Raw genomic sequence first — 17,000 nt, 5'->3', positions numbered from 1 at the left:
GATAGAAGTAGAAGAGGGCAAAAAGTGCCTGTATTTCACCTACAGCCATACCACATTGGATAGGCCCAATCTCGTCTGATCTTGGAAGTTAAGCAGTGTTGGGACTGGTTAGTACTTTGGTGGGAGACCACATGGGAACACCAGGTGCTCTAGGTCTTTTCACATTACTGGCAAATTGTTTTTATTCTCTAGCTATTTAAATTGGAAACTTTTTCTTTTTATTGCCAGCACAGACATTTGGAAGAGGTCAAACAGACACAATAACCATCACCTAAAGACTTACCACACTGTTTAGGCCCAATTCCAACTGCTTTTGGCAGCTAAACAGTGTTGAGCCTCTTTAGTAGTTTAATTTAAGACCCCCTGCTAATATCATGTCCTGTAGGTCTTTTTACATTACCAACACATGATTTTTTTCAGTAAGCCAATACAGTTAGGAAACTTTTTTATTAGCTTACCTGGTGATAGAAGTAGAAGAGGGCAAAAAAGTGCCTGTATCTCGCCTACAGCCATACCACATTGGATAGGCCTGATTTTGGAAGCTAAGCAGTGTTGGGCCTGGTTAGTACTTGGGTGGGAGACCACATGGGAACACCAGGTGCTGTAGGTTTTTTCACATTACTGGCAAATTGTTTTTATTCTCTAGCTATTTAAATTGGAAACTTTTTCTTTATATTACCAGTACAGACATTTGGAAGAGGTCAAACAGACACAATAGCCATCACCTAAAGACTTACCACACTGTTTAGGCCCAATTCCAACTGCTTTTGTCAGCTAAACAGTGTAGAGCCTCTTTAGTAGTTTAATTTAAGACCCCCTGCTAATATCGTGTCCTGTAGGTCTTTTTACATTACCAACACATGATTTTTTTCAGTAAGCCAATACAGTTCGGAAACTTTTTTATTAGCTTACCTGGTGATAGAAGTAGAAGAGAGCAAAAAAGTGCCTGTATCTCGCCTGTAGCCATACCACATTGGATAGGCCCAATCTCGTCTGATCTTGGAAGCTAAGCAGTGTTGGGCCTGGTTAGTACTTGCGTGGGAGACCACATGGGAACACCAGGTGCTGTAGGTTTTTTCACATTACTGGCAAATTGTTTTTATTCTCTAGCTATTTAAATTGGAAACTTTTTCTTTTCATTGCCAGTACAGACATTTGGAAGAGGTCAAATAGACACAATAGCCATCACCTAAAGACTTACCACACTGTTTAGGCCCAATTCCAACTGCTTTTGGCAGCTAAACAGTGTTGAGCCTCTTTAGTAGTTTAATTTAAGACCCCCTGCTAATATCATGTCCTGTAGGTCTTTTTACATTACCAACACATGATTTTTTTCAGTAAGCCAATACATTTAGGAAACTTTTTTATTAGCTTACCTGGTGAAAGAAGTAGAAGAGGGCAAAAAGTGCCTGTATTTCACCTACAGCCATACCACATTGGATAGGCCCAATCTCGTCTGATCTTGGAAATTAAGCAGTGTTGGGAATGGTTAGTACTTTGGTGAGAGAACACATAAGAACACCAGGTGCTCTAGGTCTTTTCACATTACTGGCAAATTGTTTTTATTCTCTAGCTATTTAAATTGGAAACTTTTTATTTTTATTGCCAGCACAGACATTTGGAAGAGGTCAAACAGACACAATACCCATCACCTAAAGACTTACCACACTGTTTAGGGCCAATTCCAACTGCTTTTGGCAGCTAAACAGTGTTGAGCCTCTTTAGTAGTTTAATTTAAGACCCCCTGCTAATATCATGTCCTGTAGGTCTTTTTACATTACCAACACATGATTTTTTTCAGTAAGCCAATACAGTTAGGAAACTTTTTTATTAGCTTACATGGTGATAGAAGTAGAAGAGGGCAAAAAAGTGCCTGTATCTCACCTACAGCCATACCACATTGGATAGGCCCAATCTCGTCTGATCTTGGAAGCTAAGCAGTGTTGGGCCTGGTTAGTACTTGGGTGGGAGACCACATGGGAACACCAGATGCTGTAGATTTTTTCACATTACTGGCAATTTTTTTTTATTCTCTAGCTATTTAAATTGGAAACTTTTTCTTTTTATTGCCAGCACAGACATTTGGAAGAGGTCAAACAGACACAATAGCCATCACCTAAAGACTTACCACACTGTTTAGGCCCAATTCCAACTGCTTTTGGCAGCTAAACAGTGTTGAGCCTCTTTAGTAGTTTAATTTAAGACCCCCTGCTAATATCATGTCCTGTAGGTCTTTTTACATTACCAACACATGATTTTTTTCAGTAAGCCAATACAGTTAGGAAACTTTTTTATTAGCTTACCTGGTGATAGAAGTAGAAGAGGGCAAAAAAGTGACTGTAATTCACCTACAGCCATACCACATTGGATAGGCCCAATCTCGTCTGATCTTGGAAGTTAAGCAGTGTTGGGCCTGGTTAGTACTTTGGTGGGAGACCCCATGGGAACACCAGGTGCTCTAGGTCTTTTCACATTACTGGCAAATTGTTTTTATTCTCTAGCTATTTAAATTGGAAACTTTTTCTTTTTATTGCCAGCACAGACATTTGGAAGAGGTCAAACAGACACAATAACCATCACCTAAAGACTTACCACACTGTTTAGGCCCAATTCCAACTGCTTTTGGCAGCTAAACAGTGTTGAGCCTCTTTAGTAGTTTAATTTAAGACCCCCTGCTAATATCATGTCCTGTAGGTATTTTTACATTACCAACACATGATTTTTTTCAGTAAGACAATACAGTTAGGAAACTTTTTTATTAGCTTACCTGGTGATAGAAGTAGAAGAGGGCAAAAAAGTGCCTGTATCTCACCTACAGCCACACCACATTGGATAGGCCCAATCTCGTCTGATCTTGGAAGCTAAACAGTGTTGGGCCTGGTTAGTACTTGGGTGGGAGACCACATGGGAACACCAGGTGCTGTAGGTTTTTTCACATTACTAGCAAATTGTTTTTATTCTCTAGCTATTTAAATTGGAAACTTTTTCTTTATATTGCCAGTACATACATTTGGAAGAGGTCAAACAGACACAATAGCCATCACCTAAAGACTTACCACACGGTTTAGGCCCAATTCCAACTGCTTTTGGCAGCTAAACAGTGTAGAGCCTCTTTAGTAGTTTAATTTAAGACCCCCTGCTAATATCATGTCCTGTAGGTCTTTTTACATTACCAACACATGATTTTTTTCAGTAAGCCAATACAGTTAGGAAACTTTTGTATTAGCTTACCTGGTGATAGAAGTAGAAGAGGGCAAAAAAGTGCCTTTATCTCACCTACAGCCATACCACATTGGATAAGCCCAATCTCGTCTGATCTTGGAAGTTAAGCAGTGTTGGGCCTGGTTAGTACTTTGGTGGGAGACCACATGGGAACACCAGGTGCTCTAGGTCTTTTCACATTACTGGCAAATTGTTTTTATTCTTTAGCTATTTAAATTGGAAACTTTTTCTTTTTATTGCCAGCACAGACATTTGGAAGAGGTCAAACAGACACAATAGCCATCACCTAAAGACTTACCACACTGTTTAGGCCCAATTCCAACTGCTTTTGGCAGCTAAACAGTGTTGAGCCTCTTTAGTAGTTTAATTTAAGACCCCCTGCTAATATCATGTCCTGTAGGTCTTTTTACATTACCAACACATGATTTTTTTCAGTAAGCCAATAATTTAGGAAACTTTTTTATTAGCTTACCTGGTGATAGAAGTAGAAGAGGGCAAAAAGTGCCTGTATTTTACCTACAGCCATACCACATTGGATAGGCCCAATCTCGTCTGATCTTGGAAGTTAAGCAGTGTTGGGCCTGGTTAGTACTTTGGTGGGAGACCACATGGGAACACCAGGTGCTCTAGGTCTTTTCACATTACTGGCAAATTGTTTTTATTCTCTAGCTATTTAAAATGGAAACTTTTTCTTTTTATTGCCAGCACAGACATTTGGAAGACGTCAAACAGACACAATAACCATCACCTAAAGACTTACCACACTGTTTAGGCCCAATTCCAACTGCTTTTGTCAGCTAAACAGTGTAGAGCCTCTTTAGTAGTTTAATTTAAGACCCCCTGCTAATATCATGTCCTGTAGGTCTTTTTACATTACCAACACATGATTTTTTTCAGTAAGCCAATACAGTTAGGAAACTTTTTTATTAGCTTACCTGGTGATAGAAGTAGAAGAGGGCAAAAAAGTGCCTGTATCTCACCTACAGCCATACCACATTGGATAGGCCTGATCTTGGAAGCTAAGCAGTGTTGGGCCTGGTTAGTACTTGGGTGGGAGACCACATGGGAACACCAGGTGCTGTAGGTTTTTTCACATTACTGGCAAATTGTTTTTATTCTCTAGCTATTTAAATTGGAAACTTTTTCTTTATATTGCCAGTACAGACATTTGGAAGAGGTCAAACAGACACAATAGCCATCACCTAAAGACTTACCACACTGTTTAGGCCCAATTCCAACTGCTTTTGTCAGCTAAACAGTGTAGAGCCTCTTTAGTAGTTTAATTTAAGACCCCCTGCTAATATCATGTCCTGTAGGTCTTTTTACATTACCAACACATGATTTTTTTCAGTAAGCCAATACAGTTAGGAAACTTTTTTATTAGCTTACCTGGTGATAGAAGTAGAAGAGGGCAAAAAAGTGCCTGAATTTTACCTACAGCCATACCACATTGGATAGGCCCAATCTCGTCTGATCTTGGAAGTTAAGCAGTGTTGGGCCTGGTTAGTACTTTGGTGGGAGACCACATGGGAACACCAGGTGCTCTAGGTCTTTTCACATTACTGGCAAATTGTTTTTATTCTCTAGCTATTTAAATTGGAAACTTTTTCTTTTTATTGCCAGCACAGACATTTGGAAGACGTCAAACAGACACAATAACCATCACCTAAAGACTTACCACACTGTTTAGTCCCAATTCCAACTGCTTTTGGCAGCTAAACAGTGTTGAGCCTCTTTAGTAGTTTAATTTAAGACCCCCTGCTAATATCATGTCCTGTAGGTCTTTTTAAATTACCAACACATGATTTTTTTCAGTAAGCCAATACAGTTAGGAAACTTTTTTATTAGCTTACCTGGTGATAGAAGTAGAAGAGGGCAAAAAAGTGCCTGTATCTCACCTACAGCCATACCACATTGGATAGGCCTGATCTTGGAAGCTAAGCAGTGTTGGGCCTGGTTAGTACTTAGGTGGGAGACCACATGGGAACACCAGGTGCTGTAGGTTTTTTCACATTACTGGCAAATTGTTTTTATTCTCTAGCTATTTAAATTGGAAACTTTTTCTTTATATTGCCAGTACAGACATTTGGAAGAGGTCAAACAGACACAATAGCCATCACCTAAAGACTTACCACACTGTTTAGGCCCAATTCCAACTGCTTTTGTCAGCTAAACAGTGTTGAGCCTCTTTAGTAGTTTAATTTAAGACCCCCTGCTAATATCATGTCCTGTAGGTCTATTTACATTACCAACACATGATTTTTTTCAGTAAGCCAATACAGTTAGGAAACTTTTTTATTAGCTTACCTGGTGATAGAAGTAGAAGAGGGCAAAAAAGTGCCTGTATCTCACCTACAGCCATACCACATTGGATAGGCCCAATCTCGTCTGATCTAGGAAGCTAAGCAGTGTTGGGCCTGGTTAGTACTTGGGTGGGAGACCACATGGGAACACCAGGTGCTGTAGGTTTTTTCACATTACTGGCAAATTGTTTTTATTCTCTAGCTATTTAAATTGGAAACTTTTTCTTTTTATTGCCAGCACTGACATTTGGAAGAGGTCAAACAGACACAATAGCCATCACCTAAAGACTTACCACACTGTTTAGGCCCAATTCCAAATGCTTTTGGCAGCTAAACAGTGTTGAGCCTCTTTAGTGGTTTAATTTAAGACCTCCTGCTAATATCATGTTCTGTAGGTCTTTTTACATTACCAACACATGATTTTTTTCAGTAATCCAATACAGTTAGGAAACTTTTTTATTAGCTTACCTGGTGATAGAAGTAGAAGAGGGCAAAAAAGTGCCTGTATTTCACCTACAGCCATACCACATTGGATAAGCCCAATCTCGTCTGATCTTGGAAGTTAAGCAGTGTTGGGCCTGGTTAGTACTTTGGTGGGAGACCACATGGGAACACCAGGTGCTCTAGGTCTTTTCACATTACTGGCAAATTGTTTTTATTCTCTAGCTATTTAAATTGGAAACTTTTTCTTTTTATTGCCAGCACAGACATTTGGAAGAGGTCAAACAGACACAATAGCCATCACCTAAAGACTTACCACACTGTTTAGGCCCAATTCCAACTGCTTTTGGCAGCTAAACAGTGTTGAGCCTCTTTACTAGTTTAATTTAAGACCCCCTGCTAATATCATGTCCTGTAGGTCTTTTTACATTACCAACACATGATTTTTTTCAGTAAGCCAATACAGTTAGGAAACTTTTTTATTAGCTTACCTGGTGATAGAAGTAGAAGAGGGGAAAAAAAGTGCATGTATCTCACCTACAGCCATACCACATTGGATAGACACAATCTCGTCTGATCTTAGAAGCTAAGCAGTGTTGGGCCTGGTTAGTACTTGGGTGGGAGACCACATGGGAACACTAGGTGCTGTCGTTTTTTTCACATTACTGTCAAATTGATTTTATTCTCTAGCTATTTAAATTGAAAACTTTTTCTTTTTATTGCCAGTACAGACATTTGGAAGAGGTCAAACAGACACAATAGCCATCACCTAAAGACTTACCACACTGTTTAGGCCCAATTCCAACTGCTTTTTGCAGCTAAACAGTGTTGAGCCTCTTTAGTAGTTTAATTTAAGACCCCCTGCTAATATCATGTCGTGTAGGTCTTTTTAGATTACCAACACATGATTTTTTTCAGTAAGCCAATACAGTTAGGAAACTTTTGTATTAGCTTACCCGGTGATAGAAGTAGAAGAGGGCAAAAAAGTGACTGTATCTCACATACAGCCATACCACATTGGATAGGCCCAATCTTGTCTTATCTTGAAAGCTAAGCAGTGTTGGGCCTGGTTAGTACTTGGGTGGGAGACGACATGGGAACACCAGGTGCTGTAGGTTTTTTCACATTACTGGCACATTGTTTTTATTCTCTAGCTATTTAAATTGGAAACTTTTTTTATTTTATTGCCAGTACAGACATTTGGAAGAGGTCAAACAGACACAATAGCCATCAACTAAAGACTTACCACACTGTTTAGGCCCAATTCCAACTGCTTTTGGCAGCTAAACAGTGTTGAGCCTCTTTAGTAGTTTAATTTAAGACCCCCTGCTAATATCATGTCCTGTAGGTCTTTTTACATTACCAACACATGATTTTTTTCAGTAAGCCAATACAGTTAGGAAACTTTTTTATTAGCTTACCTGGTGATAGAAGTAGAAGAGATCAAAAAAGTGCCTGTATCGCACCTACAGCCATACCACATTGGATAGGCCCAATCTCGTCTGATCTTGGAAGCTAAGCAGTGTTGGGCCTGGTTAGTACTTGGGTGGGAGACCACATGGGAACACCAGGTGCTGTAGGTTTTTTCACATTACTGGCAAATTGTTTTTATTCTCTAGCTATTTAAATTTGATATTTTTTCTTTTTATTGCCAGTACAGACATTTGGAAGAGGTCAAACAGACACAATAGCCATCACCTACAGACTTACCACACTGTTTAGGCCCAATTCCAACTGCTTTTGGCAGCTAAACAGTGTTGAGCCTCTTTAGTAGTTTAATTTAAGACCCCCTGCTAATATCATGTCCTGTAGGTCTTTTTACATTACCAACACATGATTTTTTTCAGTAAGCCAATACATTTAGAAAACTTTTTTATTAGCTTACCTGGTGATAGAAGTAGAAGAGGGCAAAAAGTGCCTATATTTCACCTACAGCCATACCACATTGGATAGGCCCAATCTCGTCTGATCTTGGAAGTTAAGCAGTGTTGGGCCTGGTTAGTACTTTGGTGGGAGACCACATAAGAACACCAGGTGCTCTAGGTCTTTTCACATTACTGGCAAATTGTTTTTATTCTTTAGCTATTTAAATTGGAAACTTTTTATTTTTATTGCCAGCACAGACATTTGGAAGAGGTCAAACAGACACAATAGCCATCACCTAAAGACTTACCACACTGTTTAGGCCCAATTCCAACTGCTTTTGTCAGCTAAACAGTGTAGAGCCTCTTTAGTAGTTTAATTTAAGACCCCCTGCTAATATCGTGTCCTGTAGGTCTTTTTACATTACCAACACATGATTTTTTTCAGTAAGCCAATACAGTTCGGAAACTTTTTTATTAGCTTACCTGGTGATAGAAGTAGAAGAGAGCAAAAAAGTGCCTGTATCTCGCCTGTAGCCATACCACATTGGATAGGCCCAATCTCGTCTGATCTTGGAAGCTAAGCAGTGTTGGGCCTGGTTAGTACTTGCGTGGGAGACCACATGGGAACACCAGGTGCTGTAGGTTTTTTCACATTACTGGCAAATTGTTTTTATTCTCTAGCTATTTAAAATAGAAACTTTTTCTTTTCATTGCCAGTACAGACATTTGGAAGAGGTCAAATAGACACAATAGCCATCACCTAAAGACTTACCACACTGTTTAGGCCCAATTCCAACTGCTTTTGGCAGCTAAACAGTGTTGAGCCTCTTTAGTAGTTTAATTTAAGACCCCCTGCTAATATCATGTCCTGTAGGTCTTTTTACATTACCAACACATGATTTTTTTCAGTAAGCCAATACATTTAGGAAATTATTTTATTATCTTACCTGGTGAAAGAAGTAGAAGAGGGCAAAAAGTGCCTGTATTTCACCTACAGCCATACCACATTGGATAGGCCCAATCTCGTCTGATCTTGGAAATTAAGCAGTGTTGGGAATGGTTAGTACTTTGGTGGGAGAACACATAAGAACACCAGGTGCTCTAGGTCTTTTCACATTACTGGCAAATTGTTTTTATTCTCTAGCTATTTAAATTGGAAACTTTTTATTTTTATTGCCAGCACAGACATTTGGAAGAGGTCAAACAGACACAATACCCATCACCTAAAGACTTACCACACTGTTTAGGGCCAATTCCAACTGCTTTTGGCAGCTAAACAGTGTTGAGCCTCTTTAGTAGTTTAATTTAAGACCCCCTGCTAATATCATGTCCTGTAGGTCTTTTTACATTACCAACACATGATTTTTTTCAGTAAGCCAATACAGTTAGGAAACTTTTTTATTAGCTTACATGGTGATAGAAGTAGAAGAGGGCAAAAAAGTGCCTGTATCTCACCTACAGCCATACCACATTGGATAGGCCCAATCTCGTCTGATCTTGGAAGCTAAGCAGTGTTGGGCCTGGTTAGTACTTGGGTGGGAGACCACATGGGAACACCAGATGCTGTAGATTTTTTCACATTACTGGCAATTTTTTTTTGTTCTCTAGCTATTTAAATTGGAAACTTTTTCTTTTTATTGCCAGCACAGACATTTGGAAGAGGTCAAACAGACACAATAGCCATCACCTAAAGACTTACCACACTGTTTAGGCCCAATTCCAACTGCTTTTGGCAGCTAAACAGTGTTGAGCCTCTTTAGTAGTTTAATTTAAGACCCCCTGCTAATATCATGTCCTGTAGGTCTTTTTACATTACCAACACATGATTTTTTTCAGTAAGCCAATACAGTTAGGAAACTTTTTTATTAGCTTACCTGGTGATAGAAGTAGAAGAGGGCAAAAAAGTGACTGTATTTCACCTACAGCCATACCACATTGGATAGGCCCAATCTCGTCTGATCTTGGAAGTTAAGCAGTGTTGGGCCTGGTTAGTACTTTGGTGGGAGACCCCATGGGAACACCAGGTGCTCTAGGTCTTTTCACATTACTGGCAAATTGTTTTTATTCTCTAGCTATTTAAATTGGAAACTTTTTCTTTTTATTGCCAGCACAGACATTTGGAAGAGGTCAAACAGACACAATAACCATCACCTAAAGACTTACCACACTTTTTAGGCCCAATTCCAACTGCTTTTGGCAGCTAAACAGTGTTGAGCCTCTTTAGTAGTTTAATTTAAGACCCCCTGCTAATATCATGTCCTGTAGGTATTTTTACATTACCAACACATGATTTTTTTCAGTAAGACAATACAGTTAGGAAACTTTTTTATTAGCTTACCTGGTGATAGAAGTAGAAGAGGGCAAAAAAGTGCCTGTATCTCACCTACAGCCACACCACATTGGATAGGCCCAATCTCGTCTGATCTTGGAAGCTAAACAGTGTTGGGCCTGGTTAGTACTTGGGTGGGAGACCACATGGGAACACCAGGTGCTGTAGGTTTTTTCACATTACTAGCAAATTGTTTTTATTCTCTAGCTATTTAAATTGGAAACTTTTTCTTTATATTGCCAGTACAGACATTTGGAAGAGGTCAAACAGACACAATAGCCATCACCTAAAGACTTACCACACGGTTTAGGCCCAATTCCAACTGCTTTTGGCAGCTAAACAGTGTAGAGCCTCTTTAGTAGTTTAATTTAAGACCCCCTGCTAATATCATGTCCTGTAGGTCTTTTTACATTACCAACACATGATTTTTTTCAGTAAGCCAATACAGTTAGGAAACTTTTTTATTAGCTTACCTGGTGATAGAAGTAGAAGAGGGCAAAAAAGTGACTGTATTTCACCTACAGCCATACCACATTGGATAGGCCCAATCTCGTCTGATCTTGGAAGTTAAGCAGTGTTGGGCCTGGTTAGTACTTTGGTGGGAGACCCCATGGGAACACCAGGTGCTCTAGGTCTTTTCACATTACTGGCAAATTGTTTTTATTCTCTAGCTATTTAAATTGGAAACTTTTTCTTTTTATTGCCAGCACAGACATTTGGAAGAGGTCAAACAGACACAATAACCATCACCTAAAGACTTACCACACTGTTTAGGCCCAATTCCAACTGCTTTTGGCAGCTAAACAGTGTTGAGCCTCTTTAGTAGTTTAATTTAAGACCCCCTGCTAATATCATGTCCTGTAGGTATTTTTACATTACCAACACATGATTTTTTTCAGTAAGACAATACAGTTAGGAAACTTTTTTATTAGCTTACCTGGTGATAGAAGTAGAAGAGGGCAAAAAAGTGCCTGTATCTCACCTACAGCCACACCACATTGGATAGGCCCAATCTCGTCTGATCTTGGAAGCTAAACAGTGTTGGGCCTGGTTAGTACTTGGGTGGGAGACCACATGGGAACACCAGGTGCTGTAGGTTTTTTCACATTACTAGCAAATTGTTTTTATTCTCTAGCTATTTAAATTGGAAACTTTTTCTTTATATTGCCAGTACAGACATTTGGAAGAGGTCAAACAGACACAATAGCCATCACCTAAAGACTTACCACACGGTTTAGGCCCAATTCCAACTGCTTTTGGCAGCTAAACAGTGTAGAGCCTCTTTAGTAGTTTAATTTAAGACCCCCTGCTAATATCATGTCCTGTAGGTCTTTTTACATTACCAACACATGATTTTTTTCAGTAAGCCAATACAGTTAGGAAACTTTTGTATTAGCTTACCTGGTGATAGAAGTAGAAGAGGGCAAAAAAGTGCCTTTATCTCACCTACAGCCATACCACATTGGATAAGCCCAATCTCGTCTGATCTTGGAAGTTAAGCAGTGTTGGGCCTGGTTAGTACTTTGGTGGGAGACCACATGGGAACACCAGGTGCTCTAGGTCTTTTCACATTACTGGCAAATTGTTTTTATTCTCTAGCTATTTAAATTGGAAACTTTTTCTTTTTATTGCCAGCACAGACATTTGGAAGAGGTCAAACAGACACAATAGCCATCACCTAAAGACTTACCACACTGTTTAGGCCCAATTCCAACTGCTTTTGGCAGCTAAACAGTGTTGAGCCTCTTTAGTAGTTTAATTTAAGACCCCCTGCTAATATCATGTCCTGTAGGTCTTTTTACATTACCAACACATGATTTTTTTCAGTAAGCCAATAATTTAGGAAACTTTTTTATTAGCTTACCTGGTGATAGAAGTAGAAGAGGGCAAAAAGTGCCTGTATTTCACCTACAGCCATACCACATTGGATAGGCCCAATCTCGTCTGATCTTGGAAGTTAAGCAGTGTTGGGCCTGGTTAGTACTTTGGTGGGAGACCACATGGGAACACCAGGTGCTCTAGGTCTTTTCACATTACTGGCAAATTGTTTTTATTCTCTAGCTATTTAAATTGGAAACTTTTTCTTTTTATTGCCAGCACAGACATTTGGAAGACGTCAAACAGACACAATAACCATCACCTAAAGACTTACCACACTGTTTAGGCCCAATTCCAACTGCTTTTGGCAGCTAAACAGTGTTGAGCCTCTTTAGTAGTTTAATTTAAGACCCCCTGCTAATATCATGTCCTGTAGGTCTTTTTACATTACCAACACATGATTTTTTTCAGTAAGCCAATACAGTTAGGAAACTTTTTTATTAGCTTACCTGGTGATAGAAGTAGAAGAGGGCAAAAAAGTGCCTGTATCTCACCTACAGCCATACCACATTGGATAGGCCTGATCTTGGAAGCTAAGCAGTGTTGGGCCTGGTTAGTACTTGGGTGGGAGACCACATGGGAACACCAGGTGCTGTAGGTTTTTTCACATTACTGGCAAATTGTTTTTATTCTCTAGCTATTTAAATTGGAAACTTTTTCTTTATATTGCCAGTACAGACATTTGGAAGAGGTCAAACAGACACAATAGCCATCACCTAAAGACTTACCACACTGTTTAGGCCCAATTCCAACTGCTTTTGTCAGCTAAACAGTGTAGAGCCTCTTTAGTAGTTTAATTTAAGACCCCCTGCTAATATCATGTCCTGTAGGTCTTTTTACATTACCAACACATGATTTTTTTCAGTAAGCCAATACAGTTAGGAAACTTTTTTATTAGCTTACCTGGTGATAGAAGTAGAAGAGGGCAAAAAAGTGCCTGAATTTTACCTACAGCCATACCACATTGGATAGGCCCAATCTCGTCTGATCTTGGAAGTTAAGCAGTGTTGGGCCTGGTTAGTACTTTGGTGGGAGACCACATGGGAACACCAGGTGCTCTAGGTCTTTTCACATTACTGGCAAATTGTTTTTATTCTCTAGCTATTTAAATTGGAAACTTTTTCTTTTTATTGCCAGCACAGACATTTGGAAGACGTCAAACAGACACAATAACCATCACCTAAAGACTTACCACACTGTTTAGTCCCAATTCCAACTGCTTTTGGCAGCTAAACAGTGTTGAGCCTCTTTAGTAGTTTAATTTAAGACCCCCTGCTAATATCATGTCCTGTAGGTCTTTTTACATTACCAACACATGATTTTTTTCAGTAAGCCAATACAGTTAGGAAACTTTTTTATTAGCTTACCTGGTGATAGAAGTAGAAGAGGGCAAAAAAGTGCCTGTATCTCACCTACAGCCATACCACATTGGATAGGCCTGATCTTGGAAGCTAAGCAGTGTTGGGCCTGGTTAGTACTTGGGTGGGAGACCACATGGGAACACCAGGTGCTGTAGGTTTTTTCACATTACTGGCAAATTGTTTTTATTCTCTAGCTATTTAAATTGGAAACTTTTTCTTTTTATTGCCAGCACTGACATTTGGAAGAGGTCAAACAGACACAATAGCCATCACCTAAAGACTTACCACACTGTTTAGGCCCAATTCCAAATGCTTTTGGCAGCTAAACAGTGTTGAGCCTCTTTAGTGGTTTAATTTAAGACCTCCTGCTAATATCATGTTCTGTAGGTCTTTTTACATTACCAACACATGATTTTTTTCAGTAATCCAATACAGTTAGGAAACTTTTTTATTAGCTTACCTGGTGATAGAAGTAGAAGAGGGCAAAAAAGTGCCTGTATTTCACCTACAGCCATACCACATTGGATAAGCCCAATCTCGTCTGATCTTGGAAGTTAAGCAGTGTTGGGCCTGGTTAGTACTTTGGTGGGAGACCACATGGGAACACCAGGTGCTCTAGGTCTTTTCACATTACTGGCAAATTGTTTTTATTCTCTAGCTATTTAAATTGGAAACTTTTTCTTTTTATTGCCAGCACAGACATTTGGAAGAGGTCAAACAGACACAATAGCCATCACCTAAAGACTTACCACACTGTTTAGGCCCAATTCCAACTGCTTTTGGCAGCTAAACAGTGTTGAGCCTCTTTACTAGTTTAATTTAAGACCCCCTGCTAATATCATGTCCTGTAGGTCTTTTTACATTACCAACACATGATTTTTTTCAGTAAGCCAATACAGTTAGGAAACTTTTTTATTAGCTTACCTGGTGATAGAAGTAGAAGAGGGGAAAAAAAGTGCATGTATCTCACCTACAGCCATACCACATTGGATAGACACAATCTCGTCTGATCTTGGAAGCTAAGCAGTGTTGGGTCTGGTTAGTACTTGGGTGGGAGACCACATGGGAACACTAGGTGCTGTAGTTTTTTTCACATTACTGTCAAATTGATTTTATTCTCTAGCTATTTAAATTGAAAACTTTTTCTTTTTATTGCCAGTACAGACATTTGGAAGAGGTCAAACAGACACAATAGCCATCACCTAAAGACTTACCACACTGTTTAGGCCCAATTCCAACTGCTTTTTGCAGCTAAACAGTGTTGAGCCTCTTTAGTAGTTTAATTTAAGACCCCCTGCTAATATCATGTCCTGTAGGTCTTTTTACATTACCAACACATGATTTTTTTCAGTAAGCCAATACAGTTAGGAAACTTTTTTATTAGCTTACCTGGTGATAGAAGTAGAAGAGGGCAAAAAGTGCCTGTATTTTACCTACAGCCATACCACATTGGATAGGCCCAATCTCGTCTGATCTTGGAAGTTAAGCAGTGTTGGGCCTGGTTAGTACTTTGGTGGGAGACCACATGGGAACACCAGGTGCTCTAGGTCTTTTCACATTACTGGCAAATTGTTTTTATTCTCTAGCTATTTAAATTGGAAACTTTTTCTTTTTATTGCCAGCACAGACATTTGGAAGACGTCAAACAGACACAATAACCATCACCTAAAGACTTACCACACTGTTTAGGCCCAATTCCAACTGCTTTTGGCAGCTAAACAGTGTTGAGCCTCTTTAGTAGTTTAATTTAAGACCCCCTGCTAATATCATGTCCTGTAGGTCTTTTTACATTACCAACACATGATTTTTTTCAGTAAGCCAATACAGTTAGGAAACTTTTTTATTAGCTTACCTGGTGATAGAAGTAGAAGAGGGCAAAAAAGTGCCTGTATCTCACCTACAGCCATACCACATTGGATAGGCCTGATCTTGGAAGCTAAGCAGTGTTGGGCCTGGTTAGTACTTGGGTGGGAGACCACATGGGAACACCAGGTGCTGTAGGTTTTTTCACATTACTGGCAAATTGTTTTTATTCTCTAGCTATTTAAATTGGAAACTTTTTCTTTATATTGCCAGTACAGACATTTGGAAGAGGTCAAACAGACACAATAGCCATCACCTAAAGACTTACCACACTGTTTAGGCCCAATTCCAACTGCTTTTGTCAGCTAAACAGTGTAGAGCCTCTTTAGTAGTTTAATTTAAGACCCCCTGCTAATATCATGTCCTGTAGGTCTTTTTACATTACCAACACATGATTTTTTTCAGTAAGCCAATACAGTTAGGAAACTTTTTTATTAGCTTACCTGGTGATAGAAGTAGAAGAGGGCAAAAAAGTGCCTGAATTTTACCTACAGCCATACCACATTGGATAGGCCCAATCTCGTCTGATCTTGGAAGTTAAGCAGTGTTGGGCCTGGTTAGTACTTTGGTGGGAGACCACATGGGAACACCAGGTGCTCTAGGTCTTTTCACATTACTGGCAAATTGTTTTTATTCTCTAGCTATTTAAATTGGAAACTTTTTCTTTTTATTGCCAGCACAGACATTTGGAAGACGTCAAACAGACACAATAACCATCACCTAAAGACTTACCACACTGTTTAGTCCCAATTCCAACTGCTTTTGGCAGCTAAACAGTGTTGAGCCTCTTTAGTAGTTTAATTTAAGACCCCCTGCTAATATCATGTCCTGTAGGTCTTTTTACATTACCAACACATGATTTTTTTCAGTAAGCCAATACAGTTAGGAAACTTTTTTATTAGCTTACCTGGTGATAGAAGTAGAAGAGGGCAAAAAAGTGCCTGTATCTCACCTACAGCCATACCACATTGGATAGGCCTGATCTTGGAAGCTAAGCAGTGTTGGGCCTGGTTAGTACTTGGGTGGGAGACCACATGGGAACACCAGGTGCTGTAGGTTTTTTCACATTACTGGCAAATTGTTTTTATTCTCTAGCTATTTAAATTGGAAACTTTTTCTTTTTATTGCCAGCACTGACATTTGGAAGAGGTCAAACAGACACAATAGCCATCACCTAAAGACTTACCACACTGTTTAGGCCCAATTCCAAATGCTTTTGGCAGCTAAACAGTGTTGAGCCTCTTTAGTGGTTTAATTTAAGACCTCCTGCTAATATCATGTTCTGTAGGTCTTTTTACATTACCAACACATGATTTTTTTCAGTAATCCAATACAGTTAGGAAACTTTTTTATTAGCTTACCTGGTGATAGAAGTAGAAGAGGGCAAAAAAGTGCCTGTATTTCACCTACAGCCATACCACATTGGATAAGCCCAATCTCGTCTGATCTTGGAAGTTAAGCAGTGTTGGGCCTGGTTAGTACTTTGGTGGGAGACCACATGGGAACACCAGGTGCTCTAGGTCTTTTCACATTACTGGCAAATTGTTTTTATTCTCTAGCTATTTAAATTGGAAACTTTTTCTTTTTATTGCCAGCACAGACATTTGGAAGAGGTCAAACAGACACAATAGCCATCACCTAAAGACTTACCACACTGTTTAGGCCCAATTCCAACTGCTTTTGGCAGCTAAACAGTGTTGAGCCTCTTTACTAGTTTAATTTAAGACCCCCTGCTAAT

At 39.4% G+C, this 17,000-nt stretch overlaps 24 non-coding genes and 13 pseudogenes across 24 annotated transcripts; all 37 read left to right on the top strand.

Moving 5' to 3' along the window:
• The first annotated feature begins 37 nt into the window (after window positions 1-37).
• On the top strand, window positions 38-156 carry LOC146028303 (5S ribosomal RNA; annotated as a pseudogene).
• A 345-nt stretch (window positions 157-501) lies between these two features.
• On the top strand, window positions 502-610 carry LOC146029606 (5S ribosomal RNA; annotated as a pseudogene).
• Window positions 611-955: 345 nt separating this feature from the next.
• Window positions 956-1,074, top strand: LOC146027603 (5S ribosomal RNA). The gene has a single exon (XR_014454996.1). It is a non-coding gene; the product is annotated as a 5S ribosomal RNA (ribosomal RNA).
• Window positions 1,075-1,418: 344 nt separating this feature from the next.
• Window positions 1,419-1,537, top strand: LOC146029663 (5S ribosomal RNA; annotated as a pseudogene).
• Window positions 1,538-1,882: 345 nt separating this feature from the next.
• On the top strand, window positions 1,883-2,001 carry LOC146027718 (5S ribosomal RNA). Its single transcript, XR_014455106.1, has one exon. It is a non-coding gene; the product is annotated as a 5S ribosomal RNA (ribosomal RNA).
• A 345-nt stretch (window positions 2,002-2,346) lies between these two features.
• On the top strand, window positions 2,347-2,465 carry LOC146034744 (5S ribosomal RNA). The gene has a single exon (XR_014460147.1). It is a non-coding gene; the product is annotated as a 5S ribosomal RNA (ribosomal RNA).
• Window positions 2,466-2,810: 345 nt separating this feature from the next.
• LOC146034408 (5S ribosomal RNA) lies at window positions 2,811-2,929 on the top strand. The gene has a single exon (XR_014459815.1). It is a non-coding gene; the product is annotated as a 5S ribosomal RNA (ribosomal RNA).
• Window positions 2,930-3,274: 345 nt separating this feature from the next.
• LOC146034251 (5S ribosomal RNA) lies at window positions 3,275-3,393 on the top strand. The gene has a single exon (XR_014459657.1). It is a non-coding gene; the product is annotated as a 5S ribosomal RNA (ribosomal RNA).
• Window positions 3,394-3,736: 343 nt separating this feature from the next.
• Window positions 3,737-3,855, top strand: LOC146034626 (5S ribosomal RNA). The gene has a single exon (XR_014460030.1). It is a non-coding gene; the product is annotated as a 5S ribosomal RNA (ribosomal RNA).
• Window positions 3,856-4,200: 345 nt separating this feature from the next.
• LOC146029358 (5S ribosomal RNA) lies at window positions 4,201-4,309 on the top strand (annotated as a pseudogene).
• Window positions 4,310-4,654: 345 nt separating this feature from the next.
• On the top strand, window positions 4,655-4,773 carry LOC146034625 (5S ribosomal RNA). The gene has a single exon (XR_014460029.1). It is a non-coding gene; the product is annotated as a 5S ribosomal RNA (ribosomal RNA).
• Window positions 4,774-5,118: 345 nt separating this feature from the next.
• On the top strand, window positions 5,119-5,227 carry LOC146029430 (5S ribosomal RNA; annotated as a pseudogene).
• A 345-nt stretch (window positions 5,228-5,572) lies between these two features.
• Window positions 5,573-5,691, top strand: LOC146034529 (5S ribosomal RNA). The gene has a single exon (XR_014459934.1). It is a non-coding gene; the product is annotated as a 5S ribosomal RNA (ribosomal RNA).
• Window positions 5,692-6,036: 345 nt separating this feature from the next.
• On the top strand, window positions 6,037-6,155 carry LOC146034250 (5S ribosomal RNA). Its single transcript, XR_014459656.1, has one exon. It is a non-coding gene; the product is annotated as a 5S ribosomal RNA (ribosomal RNA).
• Window positions 6,156-6,501: 346 nt separating this feature from the next.
• Window positions 6,502-6,620, top strand: LOC146028962 (5S ribosomal RNA; annotated as a pseudogene).
• Window positions 6,621-6,965: 345 nt separating this feature from the next.
• Window positions 6,966-7,084, top strand: LOC146029598 (5S ribosomal RNA; annotated as a pseudogene).
• Window positions 7,085-7,430: 346 nt separating this feature from the next.
• LOC146032570 (5S ribosomal RNA) lies at window positions 7,431-7,549 on the top strand. Its single transcript, XR_014457998.1, has one exon. It is a non-coding gene; the product is annotated as a 5S ribosomal RNA (ribosomal RNA).
• Window positions 7,550-7,893: 344 nt separating this feature from the next.
• LOC146027730 (5S ribosomal RNA) lies at window positions 7,894-8,012 on the top strand. The gene has a single exon (XR_014455117.1). It is a non-coding gene; the product is annotated as a 5S ribosomal RNA (ribosomal RNA).
• Window positions 8,013-8,357: 345 nt separating this feature from the next.
• LOC146027602 (5S ribosomal RNA) lies at window positions 8,358-8,476 on the top strand. Its single transcript, XR_014454995.1, has one exon. It is a non-coding gene; the product is annotated as a 5S ribosomal RNA (ribosomal RNA).
• A 344-nt stretch (window positions 8,477-8,820) lies between these two features.
• LOC146029666 (5S ribosomal RNA) lies at window positions 8,821-8,939 on the top strand (annotated as a pseudogene).
• A 345-nt stretch (window positions 8,940-9,284) lies between these two features.
• On the top strand, window positions 9,285-9,403 carry LOC146027717 (5S ribosomal RNA). Its single transcript, XR_014455105.1, has one exon. It is a non-coding gene; the product is annotated as a 5S ribosomal RNA (ribosomal RNA).
• Window positions 9,404-9,748: 345 nt separating this feature from the next.
• LOC146034743 (5S ribosomal RNA) lies at window positions 9,749-9,867 on the top strand. The gene has a single exon (XR_014460146.1). It is a non-coding gene; the product is annotated as a 5S ribosomal RNA (ribosomal RNA).
• A 345-nt stretch (window positions 9,868-10,212) lies between these two features.
• LOC146034406 (5S ribosomal RNA) lies at window positions 10,213-10,331 on the top strand. Its single transcript, XR_014459813.1, has one exon. It is a non-coding gene; the product is annotated as a 5S ribosomal RNA (ribosomal RNA).
• A 345-nt stretch (window positions 10,332-10,676) lies between these two features.
• Window positions 10,677-10,795, top strand: LOC146034741 (5S ribosomal RNA). The gene has a single exon (XR_014460145.1). It is a non-coding gene; the product is annotated as a 5S ribosomal RNA (ribosomal RNA).
• A 345-nt stretch (window positions 10,796-11,140) lies between these two features.
• On the top strand, window positions 11,141-11,259 carry LOC146034405 (5S ribosomal RNA). The gene has a single exon (XR_014459811.1). It is a non-coding gene; the product is annotated as a 5S ribosomal RNA (ribosomal RNA).
• Window positions 11,260-11,604: 345 nt separating this feature from the next.
• On the top strand, window positions 11,605-11,723 carry LOC146034249 (5S ribosomal RNA). Its single transcript, XR_014459655.1, has one exon. It is a non-coding gene; the product is annotated as a 5S ribosomal RNA (ribosomal RNA).
• A 343-nt stretch (window positions 11,724-12,066) lies between these two features.
• LOC146034624 (5S ribosomal RNA) lies at window positions 12,067-12,185 on the top strand. The gene has a single exon (XR_014460028.1). It is a non-coding gene; the product is annotated as a 5S ribosomal RNA (ribosomal RNA).
• Window positions 12,186-12,530: 345 nt separating this feature from the next.
• LOC146029357 (5S ribosomal RNA) lies at window positions 12,531-12,639 on the top strand (annotated as a pseudogene).
• Window positions 12,640-12,984: 345 nt separating this feature from the next.
• Window positions 12,985-13,103, top strand: LOC146034623 (5S ribosomal RNA). The gene has a single exon (XR_014460027.1). It is a non-coding gene; the product is annotated as a 5S ribosomal RNA (ribosomal RNA).
• A 345-nt stretch (window positions 13,104-13,448) lies between these two features.
• LOC146029356 (5S ribosomal RNA) lies at window positions 13,449-13,557 on the top strand (annotated as a pseudogene).
• Window positions 13,558-13,902: 345 nt separating this feature from the next.
• On the top strand, window positions 13,903-14,021 carry LOC146034247 (5S ribosomal RNA). The gene has a single exon (XR_014459653.1). It is a non-coding gene; the product is annotated as a 5S ribosomal RNA (ribosomal RNA).
• A 346-nt stretch (window positions 14,022-14,367) lies between these two features.
• On the top strand, window positions 14,368-14,486 carry LOC146028328 (5S ribosomal RNA; annotated as a pseudogene).
• A 344-nt stretch (window positions 14,487-14,830) lies between these two features.
• Window positions 14,831-14,949, top strand: LOC146034622 (5S ribosomal RNA). Its single transcript, XR_014460026.1, has one exon. It is a non-coding gene; the product is annotated as a 5S ribosomal RNA (ribosomal RNA).
• A 345-nt stretch (window positions 14,950-15,294) lies between these two features.
• On the top strand, window positions 15,295-15,403 carry LOC146029355 (5S ribosomal RNA; annotated as a pseudogene).
• A 345-nt stretch (window positions 15,404-15,748) lies between these two features.
• Window positions 15,749-15,867, top strand: LOC146034620 (5S ribosomal RNA). Its single transcript, XR_014460025.1, has one exon. It is a non-coding gene; the product is annotated as a 5S ribosomal RNA (ribosomal RNA).
• A 345-nt stretch (window positions 15,868-16,212) lies between these two features.
• Window positions 16,213-16,321, top strand: LOC146029353 (5S ribosomal RNA; annotated as a pseudogene).
• A 345-nt stretch (window positions 16,322-16,666) lies between these two features.
• On the top strand, window positions 16,667-16,785 carry LOC146034245 (5S ribosomal RNA). Its single transcript, XR_014459652.1, has one exon. It is a non-coding gene; the product is annotated as a 5S ribosomal RNA (ribosomal RNA).
• The last annotated feature ends 215 nt before the right edge of the window (window positions 16,786-17,000 follow it).

This window comes from Crinia signifera, chromosome 8, assembly GCF_055691185.1.
Source record: "Crinia signifera chromosome 8, ASM5569118v1, whole genome shotgun sequence".
Lineage (NCBI taxonomy): Eukaryota > Metazoa > Chordata > Amphibia > Anura > Myobatrachidae > Crinia > Crinia signifera.
The sequence above is the reverse complement of the archived record's forward strand: the minus strand, read 5'-3'. Positions and strand labels throughout refer to the sequence as shown.